The sequence below is a fragment of the Ictidomys tridecemlineatus genome, chromosome 7 (genome assembly GCF_052094955.1).
Source record: "Ictidomys tridecemlineatus isolate mIctTri1 chromosome 7, mIctTri1.hap1, whole genome shotgun sequence".
In the NCBI taxonomy this organism is placed as follows: domain Eukaryota; kingdom Metazoa; phylum Chordata; class Mammalia; order Rodentia; family Sciuridae; genus Ictidomys; species Ictidomys tridecemlineatus.
In genome coordinates this window covers 1,979,176-1,991,051 of record NC_135483.1, presented here as the reverse complement: position 1 = coordinate 1,991,051, position 11,876 = coordinate 1,979,176, and the positions used below count along the sequence as shown (strand labels likewise).

The 11,876-nt window shown below is 63.2% G+C and overlaps 1 protein-coding gene across 7 annotated transcripts in view; it reads left to right on the top strand.

Moving 5' to 3' along the window:
• The first annotated feature begins 3,268 nt into the window (after positions 1-3,268).
• Adgrb1 (adhesion G protein-coupled receptor B1) overlaps positions 3,269-11,876 on the top strand; it is a 73,316-nt gene continuing 64,708 nt past the window's right edge. For all 7 annotated transcript variants that reach the window (XM_078016602.1, XM_078016598.1, XM_078016603.1 and 4 more), the window contains exon 1: positions 3,269-3,395. The gene's annotated coding sequence lies outside the window, so the exon portion shown is untranslated. The remainder of the gene's footprint in view (positions 3,396-11,876) is intronic.

Here is an 11,876-nt window from a genome sequence, read left to right as displayed (position 1 = left end):
ACCACGCTCCCCTAGGACCTTACAAAACCCTCCTCCCTGAGAATGAGAGAGTCCTAAGTGAAGATGGTTGGAAACACATGGGGCTCTGAGGCCTGCCTCCCAGTGCTCCCCTCATGCTTCTCTGATCCCCATCCTTTGAGGCTACCTGAGAGTCTACACAGTCTTGGGACCAGAGGCCCGTGTATAAAGCTGCCATAGGATTAGGGTTCAGTGTGTGACCAGGACTAAGGTTCCGACGTGAACCAGGATCCGGGTGCAGTACTCACTGTGTTAAGCCAGGATCAGGGCTCAGCTTGTGGCCAGTCAGGAGTCACGGCTGAGTCTATGGCTCTGGCTCCAGTTCCATCGCTGGCCACAGATAGTGCTTAGAAGGTGCTAAGTGTTGTGCTCCCTCTGGGCTGTGTGCGGAAGCTCCAGGACTTGGTGTCCAGCTGATGAGACCATCAATCCTAAGCACCCAAGGGCTTCTCCAGGGGCAACCGGGACGCAGGAAGGAAACTGACTTGGGTGTGGGATGGTCCTGATAGAGCCAGGGCTAGAACAGGTGTCGGGGGGGAGGGGGACTGCTTTATGTAAATTGCAGACAAATCTCAGGGTTTAGAGTTCTGGGATCCTGGAGTGTCCGGGCTGGAGAGAACTGTAAATACCATGCAGTCGAGACATTTACGGACCAAGTTGGAAACTGAGGCACCGCAGGTCACCCTGACTGCTTTAGCGGGGAGGTCCTGCCGCTGGTGCTCAGGGCCAAGCTGAGGCGCCCCTTCCTTGGGGAGGAGTGTGGGGTAGACTAGCTGCAATCTGCTCCACCTCTGGGAAGTGGAACATCTGGACTCTGGATCAGAGACTGGGGTGGGGGGGGCAAGTCAGGGGGACCAAGCCAGGAGTCCCCACATGGAAAGGAATGATGAGCCTCTCAGAAGCCCCAGTGTGGGAGGGAGGCTGCCCTGCCCTGGGTGACCCAGTGTGTGGGGGTCCCAGTCTCAAGCCAGATGCCAAAGCCTGCCCAGGCACGGCTGCTGCCCTCCCCCACCAGCCAGGGAAGGGCCTTTCTGAGATCCTGACTCAGAGCCCTGCTCCTGCTGCCTCTTGGCCTGATGTCAGAGGCCCTCTGGTGGCCACTGGCTGCTACTGCAGTGAGGAGAAGGAGACAAGGGCAGCTCAGCCAGGACACTGCCTCTTGCTGTCATTGTTAGATACTGGGGAAGAAGGCCCTTTTCCTGGAAGAGGAGGCGAGTGTGGTGCTGCCCAAGGGCTTGGACTGGGACAGGGGCCCTCTCTGCCCTTCCCTGACTGCCACCTGGTTTGGATCTCTGTGGCCCTCTGACCAGTCCCTCAGGACACCCTTGGAGCTCAGGACTCTGGTTGGCCTTACAGGGGAAGCTGGTGTGGATAGAGCTGTGGGGTGAGATGTGCAATCTGCCAGGGTGCCCAGTTGATGTGTGTTGCCCTCCTCCTCTGGAGATCAGTGGAGGACGATGCTGGCTGTGAGGCTGCTGGAGAGGGTTAGCTGGAGGTTAGTGGCCATGGGATGACAGTGTGGGGTGGATGCCGAAACTCAGGTTGAAAGTGGTGATGGTGGTTGTGAGTATTGGTGCCACAGGGGTGGTACCCTAAGGGAAGCTGAGAGATGCAAGCAGCTGAGTCAGATATTGGATTTGGGCAGCAATGCACAGGTGGCCTGCTAAGAGGGTAAGTGTGGAAAATACTGGACACTGGGTCTGCATCCAGAGTGGACCTTGCACCTGTGAGGCGGGAGCAAGGACCTTGGGGCAGAAGCATTCTGGTGAGAAACACCTTGAAGCAACTTCCCTGAAGCTCTAGCTTCAAGAGTCAGGTTTTCACCCTGAGGGTGGCGGGTCAAAGGTCTCAGAAGCGGGAGAGGGACCAGGGATGGCTTAAAATGGGAGAAAAAATAGCTAAAGGCACTTAACTCCATCAGCTGAGAGAAACAAAATCTGAACGTGGGGCTGGGATGTCCCCACTGTTACCAAGTCAAAGAAAGGGAGGGAGTGCCTGGGGACAGCCTCACGGGGCCACTTACTTCCCACTCTACCTCCTTCTGGCTCTGTCCCCAGCCCCCTTACAGCTCTGAGCACTCCTTCAGGGGCAGGAGGCCCCCTGAAGGGAGATGGGATCCCCCACCTGCTCCTCTCCACAGCTCCTGAGCCTGTGCCTCTGACTCTCCCCTGCCCATCACTCCTCCACCTATTCATACATCATGGGTCCACTGACACTACCCGTCTATGCAGCCCAGCCATTAATCCCCAATCCTGTTTCAACCCCCTCCCTGCCCCATGCATTCTGTCCTCCCTTCTATCCACCCTCCACCCTTCCATCGGTAACTCCACAGGATTCCCCAGTCGCCGGTCCAACCGTCCATTCATCCATCCATTCCATCCATCCATCCATCCTCTTATTCACCCTTTCTCCATCCCTCCACCCACGCACCTATATTGTTTGTGCACAACCCCTAACTTCCTTCTCTCCATTCTTCCGTCTGTCCATCCATCACCCATCATACATCCGTTCAGACGGCAGCCACTCCTGCTCCTGGAAGAGGCCGAGGGCTGAGACCCAACTCCTGGCATTCCTGCTGCATGGGGCAGGAGCCCGCCTTCCTAGGTGTGCGCGCCTGTGTGCGTTTCACCCCCCACACCCGTTACCCCGCTCCCCTCCCCCACACCCCGCCCCCCGCTCGCGCTCCCCCTCTAATGTGTGATCTGGAAGCTCTATAAAGCCTGATGTAATCCGTAATGCAGTCTCTGGCTCCCGATTCGGGATCCAGTTTCAGAGAGCGAGAGATTGGGGAGCGCCGGCAGCCGGGCGGGGGAGCAGCTCTCGCCTCTCTCCTCCTCCTTCTCCCGGTCCTCGGCCTCCTCCTCCTCCTCCCCGCGCCGCCCCGCCCCCGGCTCGGCTCGGCTCCCCCCCTCAGGAAGGGGAAAAAAGGCGAGAAGAGCGGGGCAGGCGAGAGGAGCGGAGCGGCGGCGCGGCCGGAGAGGGAGCGGCGGGCGCAGGCGGCGGCGGCGGGCGCGGCGTTGGCGGCGGCCCCGGCCGAACGAGCGGAGCGGGCGAGCCGGCGGCACAGGCTGCCGCGCCGCGTCCTGGCCCGGCCCGGGCCCGCGCGCCCCGCATCGCCCGCAGAGCGGGCATCCGGACCCTCTCGGCGCCCCGGGGGCTCTGGCAGGCGGGGGGACGGGGAGGGGCCTGCGTGCGCCCGCGGGTGCGCTCCAGGGGGCGTCTCGGCGAGGCCGGGAGCGGGCCGGGGGCGGCAGCGGCGGTAGGAGCCCCCGCTCGGTCGGGCGCCGGGCTCGGCCGCGGAGGACGCGGGGCGCTCCCAGGGATTTGCAACTCGCCGGATCAAGTCCTCACCGGCGGAGACGCTGCTGCTGGGGAAGGTAAGGAAGGCTTTGGCGGGGGGCTGGGGGTGCGGCGGGAGGGGGCGCAGCGCTGGTGGGAGGGGATCGAGAGAGGGGGGCGCCCGGACTTCCCAACTTCGCGGTTTGGGGCTTCGTAGATCCCTGGTTTGCGCTCGGATCTCGGGAGTTTGGACCCCCCCCCCAATCTCCTGCCTCCTCCAGCGGCGGCGACAGAATCTGGCAGGTCCCTGCGCGCCCGCATTGGGCAGGCTGAGGAGGGGGCGACCCTGGACGTGGGAGAGGCTCCTCCGTGCTGCTTAACACCGCTCCCCCCATCCACACATACAGCCCGGCCAGACTGGCAGGCTGAGCTGGGGAAAGCACCCCCTCCCCATCACATGCACAGACCCTGGGAAGGCTGGGGAAGGCGTTCCCGTGGTGCCCCTCACACACTGACGCTAGCAGGGGTCTAAGGGAGCCCTATCTGGCCCCCGCAGCCACACAAGGATCGGGGATTCTCGGAAGAGACACCCCAAGGGTGGCCCTCCTTTCCTAATCACTCAGAGCCCCCTGCATACATTACATGGGCCGACACATCCCCCCCCCCCGCCCCGCACTGAGCCAGAGGAAGGCAGAGAAGCCCCCAATCTCCTCCTCACAGCCCTCACCCACAGACCTGGCATTGGCGGTGGAGAGTCCCGGGAGGTTGCCCCCACCCCAGTTCAAATGGAGGGCTATCCTCATGCCCCCCACCATCACAAACACACACGCAAACGCCCTCGCTCGTTCCCTCCTTGTCTTGCTTTCCACTCGGTCGGACGGGCGGCACGGATAAGCCGCTCTGAACTTTGGGTCGGCCTTGCGCCCTCTCCGCGAGAAGCCGCTGGGCTGGGCGCCGAGCACTCCCGGGTCCGCGTCCCCCGCAGGGAGAGGCCGCCCGGCCCTCCGCGGTCGCCTCGCCGGTTTTGGAGCTGTGCGCCGCTGCCTCGAGGAACTAGCACGGCCCCCGCCCCCTCCCCGGGAGGCTGGGGGCTCGAGCTCTGGCCTGGAACCCTCTCCCCTGTTCCGCTAGACGAGGCAGAGAACGCCTCCGGCCTCGGGAGGGGGCGGCGGAGCTGAGAGTCGCCGGGAAGCTAGGCGGCCGGGAGGGCTTGTCGGAGGCTGCGGCTCTGAGCACTGGTCTCTCCGCCTGGCCGCGGCGGCTCCTGCTTGGTCACTCCCGGGCGACCCGGAGGGAGCGTCCAGCCTGACACCTCAGACTTGGGTCTGCTAGGCACCTTACCCTTTCCACTTTAATTTTAGGCTTCCAAGTTTCTTGGCGCGCACAGACCCGGGCTGGAGAGCAGCCTTAACCCACTCCTCCTTTAGCACGCCTTCCTTCCCTGAGGTCCCATCACGTCCCATTCCGCCAGGTCTGGGGCGAAGATTCCTTAGCGGCAACTCCCAAGGAGTTGAAAAACATGAAGGCGTGTGGGTGGGCAGGGGGCGCGCACTCCCGCCCCAGAGGAGCCTCAAGGCATAAGTGTTGCGGAGGGGGCTGAGAGGTCTGCGTTTCTGTCCTACCCTGGGGACCCAAGAAGACCCTCAGTGCCCTCTCATAGACACAAACACACGCCCCCCTCCGAGCGAGAGCCGCGCGGGCGGAGGCGGAGGGAGAACCGGGGTCCTTTCTCACATCTAAGAGCCTGTATCAGGGGCTTGGGGTCTGGAAAGCGGATATAACGTCTCTCCTAACCCTCGGACCTTAATTTCCTCTGCGACCCTCGTAGCGGAGGAGGCAGCAAGGGAGGTCGAGGGGGGAGCCGTTTCCTCCCGGACCGCGGGAGGCCACGAAACTCTGCGTCCGGACGCCAGGGTGCCGCCCGGTCGGGCTTTGAGTACCCCCACAAGGTCAAGCAGGCGAAGGAGGGGGCGGGGGCTTCTGCGCGCGCCCCCGCCCCCGCCCGTGCAGAATCGGGGCCTTGGGAGCGGGTGTGGGCCGCCAGGCTAGTCAGTCCCGCGCGCCCGACACCCGTGCCCGGTCCCCGGAGGCGGACACAGCGCGCGTTCGGAGATCCCGGAGCGCCAGGCGCCCCGCGTCGGGCTCTGTGCCCTCCCTTTCGGCTCGTCAGCTGCTGCTCGGCGCTGCTTTCTGACTTGTTGCGCCAGGATCTGGGGACGGGAAGCCGGCCGGGGAGCCCCGGAGCCCGGGTGGCGGGGAGGCGAACCCCAAGGCCGGGGGATGCGCCAGGGCGGCGCAAGCGGGGAGTTTGTCGCCTTCGATCCCGGAAAGGGCGTTAGTCCCCGCCGCGATTCCGCGCGGGGGCGGAAAGGAGGCGATTCGTCGCCTTCAGCATCACGCCGCACTCCTTAGGATCCTGGGCCGGGGAGGGGACGCAGCCAAGTTGCAGAGCCCTCCAGTCCCTTCCCTTGCCTGCAGGCTGCGGCCCCTCTTGGGCCTCGGTGGCCGCGTCCGTGAAATGGGTCGCGGATTACCCTGTGGGTTCCCTTCCAGCCCCGATCCCTAACGCTCCTCCGAGATCCTACGTTTTGCGTCCGCAGCGTGCAGGGTCTGCAGCGTCCTGGCCGGCCGGGTCCTGGGGCAGATCCGCACCTGCGGATACAGCCGCGGGGCCCGGCAGGAGAGGGCCCTGGCAGGCTGGGAGAGCGGCAGGGGCCTGGGCAGCTTCCGGCGGCGCCCTAGTGTCCGGGCCCTCACGCCTGGCCTAGCCCCGCCTCCCGGAGCGATCCTGAGGGGGCCAGATCCTGTCCCCGGGGTACGCCGCGGGGCTCCAGGCCAAGGCGTCCGGCGCGGGTCTGCGGTGGTGGAGGGCGGAGGGCCGGGCGCGCTACTGCGGATGGCCGAGAGAGGGCGCGCGCGACGCGCCCGCGCCAGCCTTGCCCGCCCCTTCCGTCTCCTCAGCTGCCGGCCCGTGGCTCCCGCCCCATCTTGGGCAGCCCCCGGCCGACCTCTCTCATGCCTGGCTCCCGCAGCTAGGGCCAGTGACGCACCTCGCGTCGCAGCCTGAGTCCCCACCACTGTTTCTCCCCAAACTCACCTGGCCCGAGTCAGCTTTGTACCGGCGTAAGTGTGCGTGTTTGTGTGCACGTGTACATGTGTGCTACGCATGCACGTGCGTGTCCGTGGGTCTGCAGGCTGTTAGCAGATGTGTGCGGGCATGCAGACTTCTACACCGGTGTGCATGTGGTGTTAGTCTTGTGCAAGTGTGCGCCCTGCACAGCAGGAGGTAGTGAAACCACATCTCACCGCCAGCCCTGATCAGGTCCCAGTGCAGTGCTTGCACCATGTGGACCCCGACCAGGAATTCTGAAACTGGAGGGTTTTGTTTCCTTCTGGCTACCTGCAAGCCACTGTCTCATTGCCCTCCAAAAGCCTGGCCTCCCTGGCTCCAGCTGCACCAGTGGTCAGTTCTGTGATTTCTGGTAAACACACAGAGCCTGGGGTTCCCTTGGACACAGCCCAGAGGAAGTGGCACACACTAATTGGTTGCCCATGTGTGCACATTTGCATTGGAAATACTGTGGTAGACAAGGCCTGACCACCCCCCCCCATACTGAGACAGTGGGAGGAAAGGGGTCCCAGAGCCTGAAGGGCCTGGGGAGTAGAGGACAGCTGCTGCAGGAGCACAGGGTGCTGCTCCCCCAGGAGGCGGAGGAAGCAGCAGCTAAATGGTGTCCACAGAAGGCGTGTGTCAAGGGGTCTGAGGTTCTGAGCAGAGGGAACAGCCACCAAAGACCTGGCGCTCAGGAGAATGCAGGGGTGAGGAGAATGCAGGAGTTGGGGAGGAAGATAGGGAGAACCAGGGGCTCCCCATGGGGATCCCTGAAGACCTTGGCCTGTGCTCTGGAAGCTGAGAGGAAGCACTCGAAGGGTCTTAGGGTTGGTGACTGGGCCTGATGGACATGTCAAGGGCGTGGCAGGCCCTCCTTTGGTCAGCCAGATCACAGGGGAACAGCAAGGAACCAGGATGCACACCCTCCTGAATGGCTCGCACACCCACTCTGCACGGCTCAAGAACAGCAAGCACACTCATCACAACAGCATCACACAGCCCTGACCTGACCTTGGACCCCCCCACACACACACGCACTAGCGTGCAACATAAACGCAAGCATAGTGCACAAGCTCAGTATCCCACAAGGAAGAGAAACGTGAAATCCTGCACACTGCCCGGGATCTTCTCCTTGTGAGCTCCCAGGAAGGACATCTGCCACAGGAGCTCTCAGGGAGCTGCACACACCTGCACGTGTTGCCCCATGCTAGTGTGTGCGTGTCCACACCCAGGCAGGAGGGAGTGTGGCACAGACTGTGAGGGCCCAGGGACACACTGGATACTTATGTCCTAGCACAGGCCAGCCCTCACCCAGCCCACTGCCGCAGGCAGGACCGGCCCTGGGACCTGATGGTGCAGAGGCCAGTGTTCAGGTCTTGGCTCCTCGGCTTTCTTATCCATGCAGTGACAGCTGTCTCCCAGGGTTAAGGTGAGGAATTGCCCTCGGACAAGCTCAAAGCTCCACCCCCTCTTGTTATTTCATTTGTGCTAAGTGAGAAAGTAATGGGAAGTGTTCAGCACCAGGAGCCAGGCTCTGTCACCTCTGCTGGCCGTTCCTGTTGCCCTTTCAGAATACCTAAGCCCCCCACTAGCAGGATCACACGTGCGCCTAATGGTTTAGACAAATCCAAGCTCCTGGGGACCTGCCTCTAGGTGGGGCGCTGGGGATCTGTGTTGGCCCTGGCCCTGGCCTGCTGCTTGCCTAGGTGGACCCCTGTGCCCACCTCTGCCCCTTCCCTCCGTCCTCTGCACAGCTGTTTGCACAACACAAGTGTGCACACACACACATCTCCCCCTCATGCTCACCCTTCCCTGTCTCCACCTTCTCGTCCATCAGCAGCAGCCCCATCGTGCCCATTTCTGGAGCCCACCCCTCACCCCCTATCCTGTTGTACCCTCTCACCATAGCATACCCCACTTGTTCCCCCACTGACCCACACACTCACCTCCCCACCATCACCTCCAGACCTTCACAGATGCCATCACCCCACCCATCATGCCCACAGCCCCCTCCCTGGGGACCTACCTCCATCCGCATCCTCTTCCACACCATGAGGCCTGTGCTGTTTGGTGGGGTGTGGACGAATCTGAGCCTCCATCAGGCGTGCAGCTGTGAGCACATGCACGGAGAGGAAGTGCAGCAGGCCTATTTCCCACAGTCCCCGGTCCACGTTGGGTGACTGTGACGTCTAGCCCAGTCAGGCAGATTCTGGGGAACCCAGAGGCTTGAAGAACTGCTCCTGCTCTGGGCCACTTTTGGGGGTGCTGACTCAGCTAGGATTTGGAGTTGAGGTGTCCATGAAGTGAGAGAAGGCAGAGGCAGAAGGGCGGGGGGCAGGGGTCTTTGGGGGCTCATCAGGACCATGCAGAGGTGGCCTGGGCCCTCGGGCCTGATTTCAACACACTTGCACATTGTGGGGTGCAGAGGGAGCAGCAAAAATCTCCTGGCCCCACCTTGTGATATCCATCCCCCTCTGCGAATAGTGGCCGGCCTTCCTGGCCTGCATCTCACCCCCTGCTTGTTGGCTGGTGACTTTGCACCGGCCGCCTTGCTGCTGAGACTCAGCTCTCCTTGCTGTGATGGGAGGTAGGATGTTCCTGCCTACTGGTCTGAGATTGCAGACCACCCCCCTGTCAGAGACCTACCTGGTGGCTCTAGAGGGCAAGGCTTGGCAATGCCTGCCCAGGGAAAGGCATGTGGGCGTGACGCCAAACCAACATGGCAAGGAGCAGATTCTGACTCTGGCACCCTCCCCTGCCTCTGTGTTGCTCCCAGTCCCCAACCCTAGGGACTCTTCCCAGTGTCTGGCCCAGGGTAATGAGATGGTCTTCCTGTCCCCTGCAGCATGTGCACATGTATACACAGCCCATGCCCTTGCCCCTGGCACACCATAGCCTCATGCACAGCTTCACTGGCACACCTACACACCAGCCACTTGCTCTCACACACACAAACCTGCACAAGAGCATGTGCACACACACAGCTGTGTCACTCTTATGTGACAGGACTTTCCTTCCTCTCATTTTAGACCTGCCCTAGGATATGCAGGGACCTGCATCAGGGTGAGGGTGAGGTGTGGGCAAAGGCCTTGGAGGCTGGGCCTGCAGGAAGCTCATGTGGTGCAGGAGGCCTGGCCTTGCCCGACCTGGGGCCCAGGTGTCATGGGTGATGGAGTGGGCTGTAGGGTGATGGGGCCTCTCTCTCCCTCCAGGACTACCTGGGGGAGATGCTCAGCCTCTCTGGGCTTGTTTCCGTGACTGGTGGAGGTGGCAGCTGGTGGCCCTCTGTGGGTGGGGTTGGTTGAAGGCCTGCACCGGGATTATGGTGCCTTGAGAGAGTCTCGCCCAGGCCCCGCTGTGCACCCCCAGAGTGGCCCATGTTCTGTCCGTGCTTTTCTGTCTTCCTGGCAAGCTCACCCTGGCTTCCAGCCAGGTCCCCTGGGTGGTCCCTGTGCCCAGGCAGGCGGTGGACAGAGGAAGGTGGCCTACTGCGAGGCCAGGCCTGGCAGGCATGGTGAGCATGCTGGGCTGCTCTGGGAAGCCTCCTGGCACCCCCGTCCCCCAGTGGAGATGCCTCACTGGTCTGGCCCCCACCCTGCCCTCTGGGGTAGAGTACAGCTGGGTGCTGCTGATGCAGGCTGGCTGTCCTGTAGGTCTGCCCAGGCCAAGGTGGGCAGATGGGTCTGGCGCCTGGGCGCTGGGGAGGCAGGCTGTCCGAGCACCCAGTCCTTGGTCTGTTGCCCCTGAGGGAGGCCTGTCCTAGACCTCTGGCCTCTTCTCATGGCTCTGGGCCCTGAGATACACACACAGGTTGCCTGGGCTCATGTCAGAGGGCCTACAAGGACCCACAGGCCTCCAGAGACCAGCTGCTGGGCCATTGGAGGCCCAGAAGCCCACAGGAATGCATGGGCACCCTGAGCAGGGAGGGCCGCCCACCCGCCTCCTACCCCCCTGGACAGCCCTCGGAGCTGAGGGCGCCTGCCCCTCCCCCAGCGCAGCCTTCTCAGGACACAGGCGGGCACTGTTCGGAAGCCGCAGGACTACAGAGTGCCTTTTGTGGCTGGTGTCTGGGGACGCCATTGGCCGTCCAGGGTGGGTGGGGAGGGGATGCAGTGCCCGGGCCCAGGTCCGTCTGTCGGTGTGGACTAGCTCAGGATGGGGTGCTGCTGGGCCCTGGGGAGGAGAGCCGGGCACGCTGAGGCTGCTGAGGGCAGGTTCCTGCTGCCAAGGCTGCCTCTCTGGTCCAGCTGCACCTGGACCCCCCAATGAGCAATCAGCAGTGCCCAGGTTTTCCTCCTGCCCTGTGACCCGCAGAGGCACACGTGTGTGGCACACACCAGGGACACACCCAGACGTGTGCTCATGCCCTCGTGCCCACAGGCACACATGGGCACACTTCTGCTCCTCCACCTCCCTGCCTCAGCGAGGGCCTTTCCTGTGGCCCCTTCCTCCTGCTCTCCTTCGTCCCCTCCAGACAGCGGGTCCTCTAGTGCAGAGCAGATATCCAACTCCACTGCGCCCAGGAGCGTCCCTCCATGCCCTCTACCTCCAGCTGGCTCTGGGGCCTATCCCTGCAGCCTCCTTCCCTAGGCCACTCCTGTCCCCCCAGTCCCTGACATCCCTACAGGTAAACCCAGGGCTGCCAGGGGGTCCTTTTAAAGGACCTCTCCCACACTGAGGGGGCCTCATACCCCCGATGGTGCTCAGAGGACGGGGTGGCCCATGACGTGGGACTGGCCAGCAGGGGTGCAGGAGGGCCTAGGCGCAACCAGCTCTTGCAGGTCCTGGGACAGTGACAGGGAGAGGACATGGTGTGGCTCCGCTGAAAGAGGACTAGTGTGTAAGCGGGATCTGTAAGCGGGATCTGCAGCGGAACCCTGGGATTGCTGTCACGGACGGCAGGCACCTGAGGTGCGTCCTTCCGTGTCTTCCCACCCAGCTATGCCCTCAAGGATCAAGGTCACCAGCCCCTCCTGCCCAGCACCTCATGGCCAGGCTGTAAGGCTGAGCACCTGCTCCAGGCTGCAACCATTCTTCACCCAGGGTATGGGAGGCCCGAGGGCCCTGTGCCTGGTCACCGGCCTGTGGAGACGGGGATTCGTGCATCTGGCTCTGTGTCTGCTCTGCTCTCCCAACCCCACTGTGCCTCCCAGACACAGCCTTCCATGGAGGCTGTGGGGAGAGGCCCCAGGCCGGCACTGACATGCCCGGCTGTGCAAGGCCCCCTGCCAGGCAGAATGCAGTGGGTTTGGGGTCACCCTGACTGGGGGTCAGGACTAACAGGCTTGCCTGTGCCTCCTTGCACCGCAAGTGGGGGCAGAGTGAGGTGGACCTGTGGTGGAGCCGCAGAGGCACGAGGGGGCAGTGCTGGGCCGGGCTGGGTCTTCCCATCTGGCTTTGCTGACATTCCCCCAGGGGCTGGGGCCGGGGCTGGTCCCTGATTCTCACTGGGCATTAGGGGAGCGTC